The following is a 20,390-nucleotide window of genomic DNA, read 5'->3' on the forward strand; positions in this document are numbered from 1 at the left end:
CAACGGAAATGATCTTCCAGACTTTTTTTTCATAAACGTCCGACTTTTTTTCTTGCTAGCTAAGACAATACACACATACTTTCAGCTCATGGGGATGATGTTTGATTTCGAAGATGAGCGGTTTGAAGAGCAAGCGGGAATCTGCAGGAGAAGTTATGAATCATCACTCGAGTGTCTCTTCAAGTTTGTCTGAAGACCGTTGTGCCGGGGGTGAGGGTGGAAAAACATTTACTTCTGCGGCAGCATGCTGCGCTCTGAACTTTGTTGTGGCATCGAGGACTCGACGTGGTGGGTTCTTCACAGGACGATATGCGTCTTGCACTTCCACATTCTCCTCGACACATTCCTGTGTCTCTACGTGCTTGCTTTGAACCTTCTTCCTTTACACCTCAAGCCACAAATGGGGCATCTGAAAATTGCTTCTAGATTCTCTTCTTCACTCGCTTGTAACCGCAAAGCTGCTTGGGAGGCTGCATGTTCCTACTCGCCCTGCCCCGGTCTTTTTGTTCGGGATATCAACAACGATGAATTCTTAATCAGGACGAATAAACAGCTTTCTAAAAATGTCACCAAAGACACAGCGAGATCCCGTTTCCTCATGGGCTTTTTCGAAAGTTATCTGTGCCGTTTTCTGCCCCGCGGTTTATTGTTGTGAAGATCCCTTTCCCTCCTGCAGGAGCCTTTGTTCCTCGCTAGTCTCTGGTGGTGCAGAATAAATAGAACAATATCAAGCAGATAGTATAATAAATGTGCATCTTAAAAGCTCTCTACGTTCACTTCGTTCCTTCTGGGACTGACCCCGGGGAGCTCGTCGATTCCAGACTAAACATCTATGTTAATATGGTTAGATGATGTGCCTTAAATGAGCTCGGTGAGGATAGTTAGCCCAGAATAGACGTAGAACTGGAGGGCGTCAGACACTCTGGGCTTGCTTTGAGGCATCGCAGGATTTTAGAATTTCAAAACTAGGAGCCTCGGAGTGTCATCAGCATACATTCAAGATTTTAGATGATTAAGGATTTTCTAAAAAAAAAGAAGTAATAGTTCCTTAGTTATCTCAGGCTTCTTTGTATGGAAGCTGTTTGGATTATACCAAGGTATGCACTTGTTCCAACATGTTAAAACAATGCTTTTATTAATGAGATTAATTACCGAAATCAGGTGCTGATGTGTAAGAGCTGGAATAAATATAATCTATCTTTTTTTTTTTTTTTTCAAAGTCACTGGGACTTGTTTCGACATGCCTAATGAATCAGAGTCTGTGGAAATTTCCATACATACGTACAGAATTTGTAGGCTAATTCTTTCGCAGATGACGCGGTACAGTATATCCGGGACTAGAACTTAAGGCAAACACTAATATTTCGTATCAGGGGGTTGAAACCCGATAAAGCGATGTAAGTTACGTTTGCATAACTTCACATGAAAGTCAAAGAAAAATTTTTTTTTACTGATCATTGAACCGTTTTGTTAACCTGTAAGGAACTATATGGTTGAAAATGACTTCCCTTTGCATTGTGTTAAAAAAAAAAACACAACATAAACTCCTATTCCAGTAAATTACGAATAATAAAAATTTTTTTTAGAGGAATTGTGTATGAAGATTTGTTTTAAGCCAATATACAGTGTTAAGTTTCTGTAAGGACCTGAACAGTCCACCTCAACACACTTTTTTCCCTCTGCCCTTATTTTCCAATACTGTATGAGTTTTGCTCTGTATTAATTCTCCTTATCCAGTCTGACTCAACATAACACACACACACACACACACACACACACACACACACACACACACACACACACACACACACACACACACACATACTTATACATACACAACCCCACCCTGTCAGCATAGGACAATCGAGCAGTATGCAAGCTACACTAGGCTTTATGTCAAAGTGTGCTGTGTGTGTGTGTGTGTGTAAATGTGGGTGTGTGCTCCGTGTTGGGTGTGCAGGCGCATGTTTCAGTCAGGGTGTGTATATGAAGCGTGACTCAGTCCTTTCGACACTTTATTCACCGCAAATCTGAATTTCGGGATCAGAGGAGCCTTTAAGAAAATGACGATGCGATTGTTTAACTATTTAACTTTGACCCTTTAACCAAATCTTTTTTTTTTTTAGCTTTCTTTCAGCTTTGAATGACTAATCGGTCGTATATAATATCCTGCTCATGTGGTCATCGACCAGGAAATGGTTTAGCATGGAATTAAGGAAGTTATGTATGGGTTTAACCTGTCTTTCAAATCAGATTGGAATTACAGTCCAGTCAAAGCTAATCAAGCTAAGCTATATTTATATTCATATTCGTGTTTACGTTCAAGGCATCATCCAGAGCGGCCGATACACGGGGGTACTGAACCCCTTCTCTGGATGCCGTCAATCAAAGTTATTGACAGGCTCTCATGAGATATATCACAGTGGATGCTCCACCCTCAGGGAGCTGTCTGTCAGCCTCCTGCTTTCAGCTCATTGTTTGGGTGTTTGGTGATTGGGAATAATCCATAAATATAAAAATATGGACTTCATCTTCTTATTGATTTGTGTCAGCTTTGGTGATTAGCGTAGTATGGCACAACCCACCAACCATGAAGGTCAAGAATGCTAAAAGCTACTTTTACTAATTCACAACATAAATAGTCAGGTTCTAGTGAAATTGCAGCAAAAGTTGTCGGTATTTTACTGTGACGTCTGTATCTCAATATTGTGTTACACCTTAAAGCAGCAGCCATCAACTGGTGCACCACAGCTCGAGTACTTCATGACCCAGTAAAGCGCTTTTATTTCATGCATGGCTAGAAATAAAGTGTGCGTCTGTTTTGTTTGTATTTGCATATATCTTTACATACATAAAAGAACAAAAACAAACAAACAAACAAAAAAAAAAACACCACAGCGATGTTCCAAATGTTTGCGCCTAGGAAATGGTGAATAACTACCGACGAACAAGGTGTAAAGCGTTTCGCATTCTTTACCCCTGACTTGTTTTGATACTATAGCTACAGAAACGGCATGAAAAATACATGTAAGTTTTTGTCGTTCCTTGTCAAATCTTCTCAAACGTTCCCAGTGACGCAGGAGAATGAAACTGTGAGTCAGTGACAGGTTTGAGTTTTCTCCCAGAGTCGACGCGCTATTACGTTCCATCAGCTGCCACCAGGATGATCTCCCCAGATTAATGCTCGAATAGTTGTGCATGTGTAAACACGTTCGTACGACACGGGACTCATACCTTAGCTCGAGCTCCAGTTTCAGATTCCCTTCATGTAGATTCTGTTTGACCTGATACACACAACAAACATGAACTGATTGCCAGAAAAGATCTGAGCTGGATGCAGAAGTGGTATCAATCAAGCATTGATTAAAACAATGCTAAAGCTAAAACAACAAAAAAAAAAACCCCACAAAGGAATATTTCATACATCGAGTTCCTTTTGGTAGGTTTCTTTATGCATATATATAAACAAAGTGTACGTGCTGTTCTTCAGATATGATCCTAAGCTCTGTAGAAAAAAAAAATGCAATTGTTTCGTCATTATTTAGAAGGTTCTTTTGTCATGTCTTAACTGTCACTAAATATTCAACATCCTGATTTCAGATTTAGTGATAACTTATCAGCCCAAACAAACCGATGAGACATTTTTTATCGGATTTACGGGTGTGTCCACGTATGTCGTGTCCTCGTACTTTGGGTTAAGATGAATATTTAGATATATCGAGTTTCCAGACTGTTTTTACAGCATTTGACCACTAGAGGCACTAGCCACAAAACCAAACAGAAGGTTTGAAGAACTCAGGAAGTTTCCTTCAGCCATTTTAAATAGTTGTTCCTTGATAACAGTGAAGCTTTTCTTATATATATATTTTTAATCGGTGAATTATAACTTAAAGGATTTTGCTTGGCTTGGTCGTCGGAAACAGGTAGATTTCAAATCACTTCATCTTCTGAGACAGGAACATAATGAAGTTTTTTGTGGTTCTTTATCAGTGTTCATGTATCTGTGACAAAATTTTAGATTTACACTCTATTAAGAAATTAAAATAATTTCCTGCACCGCACATAAATCTTCTAAAACAGTTTTATTTCACACCTGATTTCAGAAACAGGTGTGTTTTGTTCCTTGGTTTGTTTGTTTGTTTTTTTTTTTTGGACCTACGTGATCACAAGAATCCGACAGAGATACACAAGAAAATTACCAGACTGAGACAACCAGCAAAACCAATGCACGATGGGAACGTTTCTCATCTTTGGTGATGTAGAGTTCTCTGAGCACATCATGGCAGCTCCAAAACAACCTTTCACACCTTTATTCGACGATGTATAATGGCTCTTCTATAAAACTGGGGAATTTAAACTATGTTTTCCAGACGAACCTGATAAACCGTAACAGCTCAATGAAAGCCATAACAATCTCACAGAGCTCCGTTTGGATGGATGAGAGCTATGAGTAGAACATAAACTGGTGTATTCTGACCAATGACTGGACAGTTTACTCACACGTGACCGAACCGAATAAAGAAAGCGACGTTTTAACGATTTAAGTCTTTTATTTTAGAACAAAGAACAGCACCGTGCACTCAATCTCAACACCTCATGGTATGTTTGAGGACACATTCTTTCTCACACTAGTACAGCACATACGCTAAGCTGAACTTTTAACCTGAAAGATATTTAGATGGTCTTCTGTTCGTGAAAAGATGACTAGCTGGCTTGGAATGCTAGCAAGCCTCTATTTATTATGCAATGCTAATCCTTTAAACTGACTGTGTTACTTTTTTCATGTCATCTGACTCGTGATGTTTGAAGGAAACAAAATAAGTTTGATTTTGTAGCGCGGTAGAGCTGCGTTTTCTACATGACATCAAGGTTTTGTGGTAAATATCTAACAGGGTAATTAGTCTGCAAAGAGTTCGGTGGATAGTAGGATACTCTTCTCTTCCATTGCTGTTCTGTCATTCTGTACTCTTCACCGTCTCCTCTCTCATCCCCCTATTCCTTCGCACCAGGTAGAAGGTTGCACGGAGGGGGTCGAGGGATGAAAGGCGGAGCGCAACGAAAGATGAGCGAGAGAGGAGGATGGAAGAACAATGCGATGCTTGTGTCGAGTGTGTGTGTGAGAGAGGGAAAGAGTGACACAAGGAGAGGAGAGAAAAACGAATGGTGAGAGAGAGAGAGAGATGTTATCACGACCGCTGTAGTCTACTGTTTACACACTGTGCCTTCTGAAGCACTGCAAGAAAGAGCGAGACTGAGGAGAAGATTGAGAAGGATAACGATTGGAGTGAAGTAAAAAAAAAAAAAAGCCTGTCACATGTTACTGAGACACTGGAGAAAAGAGAGTAAGAGAGATGGGAAAGTCCACCGGTGGTCTGTTTACGCTAAATATACAATATCTTGTTAATATGAATATCTGTATAACATAATTTAAAGGGGTTTGTACGATACCGCTTCTCACTAAAGGGTTACCAAAATACCTCTTTCACATAGCCGACCTTTCCCCGAGATCTTCTTAGGTTACTCCCAGGCGTGGTACAGTACGAGTCATCCGCATAATGTCCTTGTCTTGAGGAATTGACTCATGTTAATAAGTATTTAGAGATGAGTGTCACACTCATGCCACTGGGAGGGACTATGGGTTCATCAGTAGCATCAGTGCAAATGTTCTAGTGTGGCACATCCATATCAAATGCCATGTCCTGGGGCATATAACCCTAACACTGGCCAATGTATCCTGTCCTAGCTAGATGGTTGTCCATCTCCTGGTGAAAGAAGTTGCCAATTAGTTAGACTTTGGCATTGAACAAGAGGTCCACCTGCACCTTCCCACATTTAGGACACCACTTGGGGTGAAGATGCAGCCCTCCTCGGCAATCACACTGTGCTGTGTTGAATACATGCCTACTGCACCACTGTAAAGTCTCTGTCCCCTTGAGTTTGAGTTGTTTGACGGCAGTTGTGGCTCAGTAGTTAAGGAGTTGGACTCCTGATTTGAAAGTCATTAGTTCTAATCCCAGGGCTACCAAGGCCCTTATCCCACAATTGGTCAGCTGTATAAATTATATAAATAAATGTAAGTCACTCTGGATAAAGGCGTCTACCAAATTCCTTGGACGTAAATGTTTGGAGATGAATGTATGACACTGGTACAACCTAGAGAAGATGCACAGTGAGGAACATGTGAGATCGGTGCAAATTTCTCGATTTTGTAAATGCCACAGTGTGTCAATTCCCCCCAGTGGCGACTGTATTCTGTCCCAGCATGCAGTTCGGCTCAATATGGAGAACTGTGTTGACGCGGCATTGTTTAAGGTCCACCTTGTACCAAATTTGTAGCACCAATTTTGGGTGTGGATGAAACTCTCCAGACCATACACACTATCTACCATATGTCTACCGTACATTCCCAGTAGGTAAGTCACTTTAACCTTAGGAAGCTCTGTGCACGGTAAAGGAACCTGTCCACCTCCATCCCTGATGGTAACATGCTGTACCAGTGTGGGAGGAATCCGTTTTGACGCTCTCCAGTAGGACCCTTTTTTGTCAGGAAGGCATTGAATTGCTAGTGTAGATGAGGACATGTCTCTGCCTGTTGTATTTGGGATCCAGCCACCGGCTGATAACCCACTTCTGAAAGTCCCTTAGCTCCATCGTGCCCAAGGGAACTACTGCCGTGGCCGTCACCAGCAATCCTGGCATCCTCAGCATGAGCCTGTACTACTGTACACACGGCCACCCCACTGAATACGACACACATTCGGGATGACAGGTTGGCTTGTATCCTCAATGAATCTAGCTTCACTACGAGGAAACGTCTGGCCTGTTTTGATTAGGAATTTATTTACCGAGTTGGCCGAGACCAAGCAGGATGATATGAGTGAAGAAAGTGGACATGTCCTGAATTGCCTGCTCCCGTGGAGGTGGTGGCACATCAGAGCTAGTCTTCCAGATACGGCAGAATTAGTGACTGCTTGTGTATTTTATAATGAGGAAAAACAAGTGTCTGTTATTGGAGTGTATTGTGTGAATGTGTTCTGTTTTTATCTGCCTGGCATCCTGCTTACTGTAACTTTTGTAATTTTAACTAGCTAGCTCAATTCCACTGAAGAAGATAGTGACAGCTATCATACAGTATGTATATGGGGGCACGGTGGCTTAGTGGTTAGCACGTTAGCCTCACACCTCCAGGGTTGGGGGTTCGATTCCCACCTCCGCCTTGTGTGTGTGGAGTTTGCATGTTCTCCCCGTGCCTCGGGGGTTTCCTCCGGGTACTCCGGTTTCCTCCCCCGGTGCAAAGACATGCATGGTAGGTTGACTGGCATCTCTGGGAAAATTGTCCGTTGTGTGTGTGTGTGTGTGTGTGTGTGTGTGTGTGTGTGTGTGTGTGTGTGTGTGTGTGTGTGTGTGTGAGAGTTAATGAGAGAGTGTGTGCACCCTGTGATGGGTTGGCACCCCATCCAGGGTGTATCCTGCCTGCCTTGATGCCCGATGACGCGAAGTTCGGATAAGCAGGAGAAAATGAATGAATGAATGAATATATATATATATATATATATATATATATATATATATATATATATATATATAATTTTTTTTTTTTTTTTTTTTTTAAAGAATATTTGGAAAAACAAAATCAACTAATAAAACATCTTTATATGTACAAAGATGCTACATTATGAGTCTGACTTGTGCTAATCTGTTCAAGTTTCAGATCCAGTCAGGTTCTTTACTGTGTCAGTAACGACAGTTGGTTATGAGGGTCTGTCCTTTTGAGACGTGTCCCAATCATCACATGGAGAATCCGTGCATCTGTGTAGACCATGCAAACGCTCCTTTCTATGCAAACCCCACCAGTGAAGCCTACTCTTTGGACAGTAATCTTATCTCCCATTAAAACATACTGTAGTATATGTGAATTTTATGAAACCCAGATGGTTCTTTTCTTATCATTGTTTCTGCTATTTGGTTATAAAAGAGGACAAACAAATGTTTGGTTTTCCACAAGATATTTTACTGCAGGTTGAGAAATTAAATGGCTCATTGTGGTTTTTGACAACACGAACAAAGCTCCAATGAACCATTCAGGAACTCGGTCTACCTCTGAATCATTTATTAATTACAGTATAGAGGCTCTCTACAGCATAGCAGTACACCAGAGGACAATATTTCAGTGAAAAGCCCCGGTGTGACCTGCTATATATAATATAATATATATATGGCTATCGTATATATAACTGATATATAGGAGTTATTTTTTATTTATTTATTTTTTTTAAATAACGAAACTATCTAGTATCTCCATACCCTCCACCCACCTCTTTTTCCCCCCAGTAAAATGGCTTTCTGTTCTGTCAGCAGAATAGAACTCAACATGGGACATTTTCACTCCACATAAACACATGAATTACTTTAGTGTTTATTTTTTTATTTATTTTTTTTTTTTTAGTTATAAACTTATTTAATTAACTTAATTATAAACTTTTTCAGAACTAAACCGCTAATCAGAGATAAGCACTTGGGGCATCCCGGAGAGGAGAAATGGGTTTGACATCACTATTTTCTTTAACGATATATTTTTTATAATTTTTTTTTTAAATGAAAATATCACCCCTGGTGTAAAAAACTACACATTTTAAAGCACAGAGTATGTACTTTTATAGACACATCAAATCAGGCACCAATTCTATTTTTGTGTCTGTGACCAAAAAATAGTTATAATTTAATATAGAATAGAATAGAATAGAATAGAATAGAATAGAGCGGGGCATAGAAGCCTTTATTATGGCCACATATACATTACAGCACAGTTTAATTCTTCTGAGGAGGTTGGGCTCAGAGTGCAGGGCCCATGATACAGCACACCTGGAGCAGGGAGGGTTGAGGGCCTTGCTTAAGGGCCCAGCATTGGCAGCTTGTCTGTGCTGGGCTTTGAACCTCGATCCACAACCCAGAGCCTTAACCAGCTGAGCCACCACATCCCATTATAAGATTATATATTATAAATCGCAGTGTTTTCTCTGAAATAGTTAGCATCCTTGGTCAAAATGTTGCTTTGTGTGTGTCTCTGTGAATAGTGTTGGGAATCATGCAAGTAACAAGTAACAAATCAGAAACAGTCTCCGTTCCCCAACCCCGTCGGTTCCTCTTGCCTCCGTCTCTCGAGGAGGTACCAAACCCCTCACAGCTGAAAAGCTTAGTACGTTTTTTGTCAATGAAACAAGAACAAATCCAGTTTTCTGGTGCCAAAAGGTTGGGTTGAGAAAGGCACTCGGACCACACACACACACACACACACACACACTCTCTCAGTGATCCTTTAAAAATGCAGCACACTTTAATTCTCTTTTTGTCTTGCAACCTCTGGCCTCTTGTGTTAACTTCTTCGGTGAAAATGAAACGGAGAATTGTTATCGAAATAGTAGCTCTTAAAAAAAAAAAGTCAGAACTCTGATTTGGTATAAAGGATGTAAACGTATTGTGTCTTTATCCTACGGTAATCTATAGAAGCTGTGTGTGTGTGTGTGTGTGTGTGTGTGTGTGTGTGTGTGTGTGTGTGTGTGTGTGTGTGTGTGTTGTCTGCATGTAGAGCAGAAGGCTGATTTGAAAAGGCACTTGATATGGAGCAAAGCCTTTGAATAGTCTCTCTCACAATGGGCTTCATTATTAGATTGAGCAACAGGCACACACACACGAACACAGAAGGGATGATTGAAGAAAGAAAAAGAAAGAAATTAGAATTATGAAAACCAGCACTGATTTAAAGAGAGAGAGCGTGAGCGAGAGCGAGAGACTTAATTTTAACCAGCTTTAGTGTAGCTTTAGTAGCCTTTACTACTCATTTGGCTGCGATCACATCTAAGCTGTGTTGAGCTGAGTCGATTATTTCCGTCCTGCTTCCATTTGCACTGTAAGGCTTCTAAGAGAACATGCTTTAAATGAGCGAGCGTGTGTTAGCTACATGAAACGTGGTTGTGCGCTAAAACTGAAAGCAGCTGCTCTTAAAGCAGCTTTAAAGTGACGGAGGCGTCGATGCGTGCAGCTCTGGCGCGTACGTACGTTTGTGTGCCACTTGATGATTAAGTTCAAAGGGAACAGCCGACAGGCGTTATGCCCCCCAAAAAAGCTTCATTTAATGTGTGTGTGTGTGTGTGTGTGTGTGTGTGTGTGTGTGTGTGTGTGTGTGTGTGTGTGTGTGTGTGTGTGTGTGTGTGCACATGCACAAACAGTCTTGAAGGTGAGAAAGCTTTTGATCAGATTCACTGAGTGATGTCAGGATACAAGTAAATGGCTGAAATAATAGCCACTAATTTGGAATAACACTACTTTTCTCTATTTATCCCTTCATCCTTGACTTTCTGAGCATTCCTGTTATTTATCCTGTTCTGGTTGTGCTTTAATTGTCAGTGGAAGCAAGAGGGGGGAAAAAAAGGAGAGAAAAAAATGATGGTTTATTACTTTTGTAAGTTTAAAAAAAAAAAAAAAAAAAAGACTAAACATCCACTTGGCTGTGTTTTAAGTCAGGATCGTTTCGGTTGCCATGGGTACCCTCTAGGCTGCAGATTACACCCCAGGGCTGTGTGTGTGTGTGTGTGTGTGTGTGTGTGTGTGTGTGTGTGTGTGTGTGTGTGTGTGTGTGTGTGTGTGTGTGAGTGTGAGTGTGTGAGTGAGATTCCAGTGTCCAACAGAGATCAGAAAAGCCGCCGCTCTCAAGTTCAGATCAATATCTTCCTGCCCTTCTGAGCTCCATTCCCTCATGTTACACACACACACACACACACACACACACACACACACACACACACACACACACACACACACACACACACACACACACACACAGATAAACTGAGTTTGATTTTCAAAACCTCCCTGTGGGTTCTAAACCTCCTAAACAAGTTGGTTGAGTGTAACTGCAATTTAACAGCAACAGTTAACAGGAAAAAGAAAACCAAAACAAAACATGCATAATTAACGAACTATGTAACAGTGTTCATTACGTATTATTATTATTATTATTATTATTATTATTATTATTATTATTATTATTATTATTATTATAGCCTTGATGTCCAGTTGCCTGAACTAAAACTGAAATAAGATCAGGGACTTAATAATTGAGTCATTTTGCCTTAAGGCTTTATACTAAATGTCTCCCAGAAGCTGTGTATGCTGTCTTTTGAAGGTTAATTGAACGAGAAACACACACACACACACACACACACACACACACACACACACACACGTTTGTTTTGTTTGTTTTGTTTTCTGGTTTAGTCGGAATCTGTTTCAGTAATCCTGTGTGCTTGCAACATTGATCTGTGCAACAGCAACATCGCAGTCTCATAAATAAAAGAGGAAAGAGGAGCAGCTTGCTAAAAATTAATAAAAGACCTCTCCTCTAGGGTTACACACACACACACACACACACACACACACACACACACACACACACACACACACACACACACACACACATACAATGATGTACGCTACTGTACATTTCCATTATTAATAGCGGCAGCAATGCACACACACACAAACACACATATACACACACACAAGCAGGAATGATGACATCATGTATGCTGCTCCTGATCACCGCTTCAGAGGATTGAGAGAGAGAGAGAGAGAGAGAGAGAGAGAGAGATGGGAAAAACTATCCACATAAAAATTGAAATGATGAGGAAAGAGGTGGAGGGAGGGAGAGAAGGGGAAACGGACGAGTGTAATTGCAATTCATTTCCACCTCAGAGCCCCTTGGGTGAATCTCCAGCCTGTGATCTGGGTGTGTAGGAGAGCTCAAGTCCTTCTCTTTAATATTCACAGCTACGGGTGGAGATGAGAGACGGCTCCCATACCTTCAGGTCCATGAACATAATGAGATTTTTATTTCACCCCTGTGTGTATGTGTGTGCGATGAGTGCATCATGGTGGGGCATTAAGATCATCCGAGTGGAGCAGGGCTGAACTTTCACTAGAGTGATTTACGGAGCCACTGAAGCATCAGTCTTCCTCGCTCTTCCTCATGTATGCCTCGCTGGTCCTAAATTACCCTGAATGGCATGGAGGTTCACACAATCTGCCTCACACTGACCACGCCCACTTTTGTGTGATCGCTTAACGACGTGCAGCTCCTTCGGGTCTCCTGCGGTTCATCCCGAAGCACCGCCGCACTACACTTTTCCTTCTATTCGTTTGGTGATGTCATATCCTGTGAAGATCGCTAGACGACTCGGACGTCACCGTGGGAACGGATATAAACTCAACGCCAAACGAGAAGCTACCTCATTGCTGGATGGGTTTATCGTAGCGTTTACTTGCGCAAAATACGTTAAGGAAACAATATAATAAACACATGATTATTAAGTTAGAGATGTGGAAGTTCAGTGGTGAAGGTGTTGGACTACTGAACGGAACGTGGCGAGTTCGAATCCCAGGGTCCACCAAGCTGCCACTGCTGGGGCCCCTGAGCAAGGCCCCCAAACAATATAATAAACACATGATTATTAAGTTAGAGATGTGGAAGTTCAGATGTGAAGGTGCTGGACTACTGAACGGAAGGTGACGAGTTCGAATCCCAGGGTCCACCAAGCTGTCACTGCTGGGGCCCCTGAGCAAGGCTCTCAAACAATATAATAAACACATGATTATTAAGTTAGAGATGTGAAAGTTCAGTGGTGAAGGTGCTGGACTACTGAACGGAAGGTGACTAGTTAAAATCCCAGGGTCCACCAAGCAGCCACTGCTGGGGCCCCTGAGCAAGGCCCTCAAACAGTATAATAAACACATGATTATTAAGTTAGAGATGTGGAAGTTCAGATGTGAAGGTGCTGGACTACTGAACGGAAGGTGGCGAGTTCGAATCCCAGGGTCCACCAAGCTACCACTGCTGGGGACCCTGAGCAAGGCCCTCAAACAGTATAATAAACACATGATTATTAAGTTAGAGATGTGGACATTCAGTGGTGAAGGTGTTGGACTACTGAACGGAAGGTGAAGCGTTCGAATCCCAGGGTCCACCAAGCAGCCACTGCTGGGCCCCTGAGCAAGGCCCTCAAACAATATAATAAACACATGATTATTAAGTTAGAGATGTGAAAGTTCAGTGGTGAAGGTTTTGGACTACTGAACGGAAGGTGACGAGTTCAAATCCCAGGGTCCACCAAGCTGACACTGCTGGGGCCCCTGAGCAAGGCCCTCAACCCTCAATTGCTCATTATTTTTCTGTAAAAAATAAATGCTGTAAATGTAAGTTGGCAGACTAGCTTGATGATGAGGATAAAATAAATAAGAAGAAAAACAAAGACCTTAGTGTGTCATATCGGGTCGCAGCCCATACCTAAAGTTTTTCGCCATGTCATGTTCAGGATGCTAGACTGTGCAGTCTGTTCTGTATTGTAACATCCAGATTTGATTCCTTTATTCCTCCATGAAAGAGCCTTTATTCCTGAGCTCATTCACCCAAAAGGTTATCTTGACCTCAGTAGATTCTTGTCTCTCGCTTTCACTTCCACATGAAGACGCGTCTCGGTCCCGCTGCTTTATTTGGTTGCGGATGAAAGGACAGGTGGAAAGCGACGCTAGATTTAACAGGTGCTGGCTGAACGTTTGCGTGTTCCGCTCAGACGTACGGGCCTACACTCGATCCGCAACATATGAAAATGATTTGAATCTAAGCTGCATTTCCTTCGTTTGAGTTATTTAAGCCTTCTGTAATCAACTTCAGGCAAAGAAGCCAGGATTTGTGTGTGTGTGTGTTTTGTATGGAATCGGTGGCGTTTTGCTTATACTGAGCTTATACGCTCTTCTGGTCTGATTCGTTTTTGTGTGTGTTTTTATGTGTGATTTAAAGAAGTAGAATCCGAAATGTTTTAGGACTGAGGCACTGAATATGAGTTTGTGTTAATGTGAGTGTCAATCTGAAAAACACACACTCACAGGGACACACACACACGGACAGAAACACACACACAGAGACACACACACAGACACACACACAGACACACACACAGACACACACACACACACACACACACACACACACACACACACTCACACACACACTCACACAGACACTCACACAGACACTCACACAGACACTCACACAGACACTCACACAGACACTCACACAGACACTCACACACACACACACACACACACACACACACACACACACACACACACACACACACACACACACACACACACACACAGACACACACACTCACAGACACACACACTCACAGACACACACACTCACAGACACACACACTCAGAGACACACACTCAGAGACACACACTCAGAGACACACACTCAGAGACACACACACACACAGAGAGACACACACACAGAGACAGACACACAGACACAGACACAGACACACACACACACACACACACACACACACACACACACACACACACACACACACACACACACACACACACACACACACACACAACTGCACTGTATAACAAGCCTGACGGTCTACAGTGAGTGTTTCAGACCCCGGTACTCCTTACATCTGGCAGTACTTGACCTAATCACGCGTACATATGCACACACTCGCCCCTTGTACAACTTTGACTTTTGATTGGACAGGTTTTGGCAGCCCGGCTGTCTGCACCGTCCTTTATTTTTCCCTCTCTCTTTTGTTCCTCTCCAATCAGCAGGTAGCCAGTAACCACTATTGTACTGATAGGACACATTTTCCCAGAAAAATCAATGCATTATGGGTGTATTAAGATAAATGACTTCAGCTTCTGATCTCGGTATCGTCCTGCGCACAGAGAGCATGTTTAATAAGATCAGACTGTGGGCTTCGCCGCTCGATATTCCTCTCTGACTGGCAAAAAAAAGATCAATGAGGATGGAATGACTTGTTATTCTCGAGCTGCTTCAGGAAAATGCAGAAACATGAGACATTTTTAGCTAAAGTCTGAAGCTCTTTTAAACGTACACATGACTTTTTGGTGAGAAATCGTGCACCAGGTCATAAGATGCTTGCATGCTTGGGGTAGAAGATGGGATGGAGAAAATAAACAGTATGTTAAATATTTGTTTGGGAAAATGAATGGTTGTGCAGTCGCACCGATGCCTACCGACAGGAACGAAGACAGTCGAGGGCGGAAAAGATCGCACGTTGCTTCTCCTTCGTATTGTACGACATGATGCGTATATAAACTGCAGAAATTTAGATTCAAACCGAATATTACATTTTAGCATTTAGATTTGGAATGCTAGTTGCTCCACACATGGATATACATTATTACTATGGCAACCAGTATTAGAAAGGAATAATGGTGACTTGGCAGTACATTTTCCATATTTAATATAAAATAGAATAAAATGTTCAATTATTTTAATGAAACCTAGTAGAAAAGGTCGTTTTTTTTTAAACCTGGGACCCTCCTGCTAATACTAGTCTTTATTATTATTATTATTATTATTATTATTATTATTATTATTATTATTATTATTATTATATTTTTAACTTCCTGCTAATACTAGTCTTTATTATTATTATTATTATTATTATTATTATTATTATTATTATTATTTATTTATTTATTTATTTATTTATTTATTTATTTTTTTAAACTCTTGGTCATTCATGATTGTGTTTGTATATCTTTTAAACCTTGGGATTCAGATTTCAGCAGCGCTCCACAAGCATTATGCTCAAAGAAGTGATAAATAAAGGATTAAGAAGAAAGTTTTCAGACAGGCCCTCAATCCGCCCACCAATCAGTATAATTAACGCCACAGCAGCTGACGTTTTAATAAAGGATAATTATAGAATTATCAGAAGTTGTCAGGAAGGCTGACGCCGACCTTGAGCGTTCAGGCCCACCCAGAACACGGGGCGTTCAGACGCCATTTGAACTTGTGCCTGTAGCGTCTGGGTTTGTAAGAGGAGACCGAGCTGAGAAACCTTTTCATTCTTTTGTGGATGTACAGAACTGTAGAGCGCTGAACGCTGACTTAGACAGATCGCTGAATTAGCACTTGACTAGACTTTTTGTCTTTGTCTTGTTTGTAAAGTTGAGCTTTGAGAACCTGTAAGTAAGTAAGTAAATAAATAAATAAACGAAAGTCCTCACTTACTGCGTGATTGCAAACTGACCTTGATGTAAGGATTTGCATATTTCGGATAGATTATTGAGTGAATGATTGGCATAATTAAAGCGGGGCTTTATTATCTGTAGATATTTTGTTTTTATTCTTAGATTATTTGATGTTCATGCTGTATACTTTAATAAAGTCCACTGTAGACATCGCAGAACATTTTACATTGAATTACAGCATTATAGCTAGAAGTGTAAACCCCTCCCCACCCTCTCTCTCTTTCTCTCCCCCTCCTCTCTCTCTCTCTCTCTCTCTCTCTCTGTCCATCCTCTCTCATTCTCTCTCTCCCTCCTCTCTCTCATTCTCTCTCTCCCCCTCCTCTCTCTCTCTTTCTCTCCCCCTCCTCTCTCTCATTCTCTCTCTCCCCTCCTCCCTCTCCCCCTCCTCCCTCCCTCCCTCTCTCTCGTCCTCTCTATCTTCTCTCATCTCTCTTCTCATCCGTCTCTCTCTCTCTCTCATTCATTCTCTCACCCACTTCCCTTCTCTCTTCTCTTTCTCCTCCTCCCTTTCTCTCTCCTCTCCGCTCGTCCTTCCTGTTGTCCACAGATGGCTGCACTCTGTTAAAAGGACAGATTGTATTTATGACTGGCAGGACTGAGATTTTGCTCCTACCTGAGGTATACTTCCAGATCTGATTCAGAACAACGTGTTTGGACAAACAATGAAACTGGAAATCGGATTCAGTCAGAAGTTTAAAATCCACCTGCAATTCGCTCCTACAAAGTTTTTTAGGGTTTCGATTTAGGCTAGAAGGTTAACTAGTAGCGTAGAGAGTGGGCGGAGTCGGTCCTTTATTTCTTAGTCCTTATCCTGATACTGATCCGTTGAAGGTTTTGGACTGATCGGATGGTTGTGAGTTTGAATCCCAGGTCCACCAAGCTGCCAGTTCTGGGCCCTTCAACTACTCGGTTGTATACAATTGCGATAAAAACCTGAGTTGCTTTGAATAAGGAAATCTGACATCTAACCTCCAACCTCCAAATTCAGAATCAGATATCTCGTTCTCTTTTGTCTTGTCTTGTATTCCTGTCAGCGACGGTGCTACGAAAGCTCAACGAAAGAACGATGAGCTCCAGTTCACCCGTGCTTTAAGCTGAATTAAAGTACAATTAAATATTAAATGGAGGGAGTTGGTTCCACAAAACTCCACAAAACTTGAGCTGTATGTGAGGTCAAGCAATTATAAACTTCACAACGATGTTCAAAGACGTCATCTGTACACACCCTTTTGGACACACACACACACACACACACACACACACACACACACACACACACACAGTTAATTGACTAAGCGTCACGTCCTGACCGCATTCTTTTTAGTAACACTGTTAAAACGAACCACAGTAATGAACAAGACTGAGTGGCGTCCTCACTCCACGACACACACTTCAGCTTATCAACTGTTTACAGAAGCACTAATAATGTGGCTCGAACATTACAGATGACTCGTGTAGTGCGTCCATTTGTATAATTACGTTTGTTTACCTACAGGCAGAACGGTAGTGTTGGTGCTTTACAGCGTCTGGGTCGAGGTTTTCGATCCCGAGCTCGTGATATACAGTAACTCAAGAACGATCGGTTTCAATGTTTCTATGAATGAATTATTAAATCATTACGAGTGTAAACAGTACAAGAAGGTCACAACAAGAACACATTTCTAAAATAATCCTCCTTCTTTATTGTCACACAAAGACGTTATAGCGCATACGCTCCACAGAAATGGACAAGAAATCTCAAGAACAAGTGGTTGAATGTTTGTACTGATTAGATTTTGGACTGCATCCAAGACCTCAACATGTCTGGATCAGTTTTTTCTTCAATAGCTTCCTTCATGTGTGAACTTTATCTTAACTTTTCCCCGCAGGACAAAATAACGAAATTCCCACCTGTTTTGGGGTTTGGATGTGTATTGAATTTACTTGTGATGTGACACTCCACAGTAGTGCTTATTAGCTTGTACGATACGTAAGGCTCGTGTCTCTCCTATTTTTCCCTCACCTTGCTGACTAACAGCTAAACACAGCGTCACGTTACTCTACGTACAGAAACCCAACGGTGTCCTGACTAATTTTATACCAGACACGTTTTGATTAAATCATTCGTTTCTTTTATACCGATTTAAAACGTTCCATACGTCGGTTTCCATTCTGCCTGGAGATATACACATTATTAACAATAAAGAGAAGACATGTTGGTGACCGAAGCATCCCTATTAACGCCACCGGGGTCGAGTTCGACTTGTCAGAAACTATCACATCACCTACTGTTAACGTATCCTATGGACACGCTGCATAAACTAAGACGAATTAAAAACTAATTAAAAAATGTCTTATTACTGAACAAAGATTAATAATAGAACAAATCTCAAGCGTCTTCAGGATGAAAGTGACTTTCTGCTTTCTTTTTTCGACGTAATGTACCGGTTATTAAATTGAGCTAGAAGTAATTAAATTAAATTATTTCTATAGCGATTTTAACAACGGACGTTGTCTCAAAGCAGCTTTAGAGAATATGAGAAATATTGTACAAAAAGTTTATTATGGGGAGGGGGGGTACGGTGGCTTAGTGGTTAGTACGTTCGCCTCACACCTTCAGGGTCGGGGGTTCGATTCCCGCCTCCGCCTTGTGTGTGTGGAGTTTGCATGTTCTCCCCGTGCCTCGGGGGTTTCCTCCGGGTACTCCGGTTTCCTCCCCCGGTCCAAAGACATGCATGGTAGGTTGATTGGCATCTCTGGAAAATTGTCCGTAGTGTGTGTGTGTGAATGAGAGTGTGTGTGTGTGTGTGCCCTGCGATGGGTTGACACTCCGTCCAGGGTGTATCCTGCTTCGATTCCCGATGACACCTGAATACTTGCAAATTGATTAAAAGCCTGAATTATTTCATATTTGATGATTGCTTTTGTATAAGAGGAATAAAATCCTTTAGGGCGAGGTGTTTGTTTGTGGTAATGCGTCAAACCACACCGTCGTTGATTAATTTCCCGATAAATGATGACACACGCTGTTGTGTTTGATTCCGTAGATGCTGCAACGTCCGGATGATTAAACCTTCCTGTTATTCTAACAGCCGTGAAGGAGGTATGTAGAAAAGCTTGTTTTAAATGACAATAAGGCTGTTTTCTATTTCTCTGGATGACAACAAGAGCCAGATGACTCATCCACCAGAACCGAATTATTTCCGTACGTTTAAGCGAAATGCTAACGTCGAAACGGACGGAAGTCGACGGCAAGCTTCTCTCAGCTGGTGTTCTCACGTTCCAGCAGGTTACAGAGGCATTATATGTTGGTAGAGAGCACTATGTCCCATTTTACTAGCCAAATGTTTTACTGTAGCTCTGTGGCGGATCGAAGCGATGGTGAAATCGTGAACAAATTGAGTACAAAACTGCAGCCTAGTCGGTTTGGAAAAGCACAAAGGCTGGCTTCCACAAGCAGGAGATAAGCTTTGGCTCTGGTCTCTCTACTGTTTTCTGAGCTTTGGCTCTTTCTTGCTGAGCTGGCAAGCTTAAGACTCGTTTATATTTGGGTTAGCTTTGTCATCCTTCACTCGGAGGAGACAGATACTGTGCAATTTGGTTCATGGGAACTGGAATTTTGTATTCACTTTGAGAGGAAATAAAAATCCTTCTTTCTTTTACTTTCTTTCAGACACGGTTTACTTAGTTATGTGTGCTTGGATAAAGATTTGGACATAATATCATTTATTGGGCATGATAGTAAATTGGAAGGTATTTTGCACTGCCAAAAAAAATTCCACATGAGTTCTACGTGAATGGCGGAACCTGAGAACACTAACAGGAGGTTTCGTTCCTCCGACCGTATTACCGCCGCACCATTCTACCATACAGTATATCTATAATCTGTAATCTCTATGGTCCTATACGCTAATTCCCAAACAGTGCCGACATTCTCGTCGGGACGTCTTTTTAGGTTCAGGTTCATTCTGCATGGATCGTTCCTGCTCACTCTGATCTAATAAGCAAACAATTAAGACACTTGTTTAGTATAAGTATCTTTGTAGAAGCTAACATTCTGTTATGCTACTGGAGTTATTATTCTTTGCCAACTTTATATTAATTGTAACTCCTCCTAGAGCTTTCGAGCCACATGAACCAAATTCGGATATGTTGTAGACCCTGGTGTGCAGTTGGTTGCTATTATTTTTCTTGGCGATCCGAGTTCCGGTACTTCCGGTACCTGGTCTCAAAGTGGCCTTTTTTCCCCATAGACTCCCATTATAAACTTTGGAGGTTTATAA

General features: G+C 41.6%; 1 long non-coding RNA gene across 1 annotated transcript in view; it reads left to right on the forward strand.

Annotated features, from left to right (window-relative positions):
- The first annotated feature begins 3,765 nt into the window (after nt 1–3,765).
- Nucleotides 3,766–20,390, forward strand: part of LOC125141517 — a 45,424-nt gene continuing 28,799 nt past the window's right edge. The window contains exon 1 of the long non-coding RNA XR_007140917.1: nt 3,766–3,923. This is a non-coding gene — a long non-coding RNA (uncharacterized LOC125141517). The remainder of the gene's footprint in view (nt 3,924–20,390) is intronic.

The sequence above is a fragment of the Tachysurus fulvidraco genome, chromosome 6 (assembly GCF_022655615.1).
Source record: "Tachysurus fulvidraco isolate hzauxx_2018 chromosome 6, HZAU_PFXX_2.0, whole genome shotgun sequence".
In the NCBI taxonomy this organism is placed as follows: domain Eukaryota; kingdom Metazoa; phylum Chordata; class Actinopteri; order Siluriformes; family Bagridae; genus Tachysurus; species Tachysurus fulvidraco.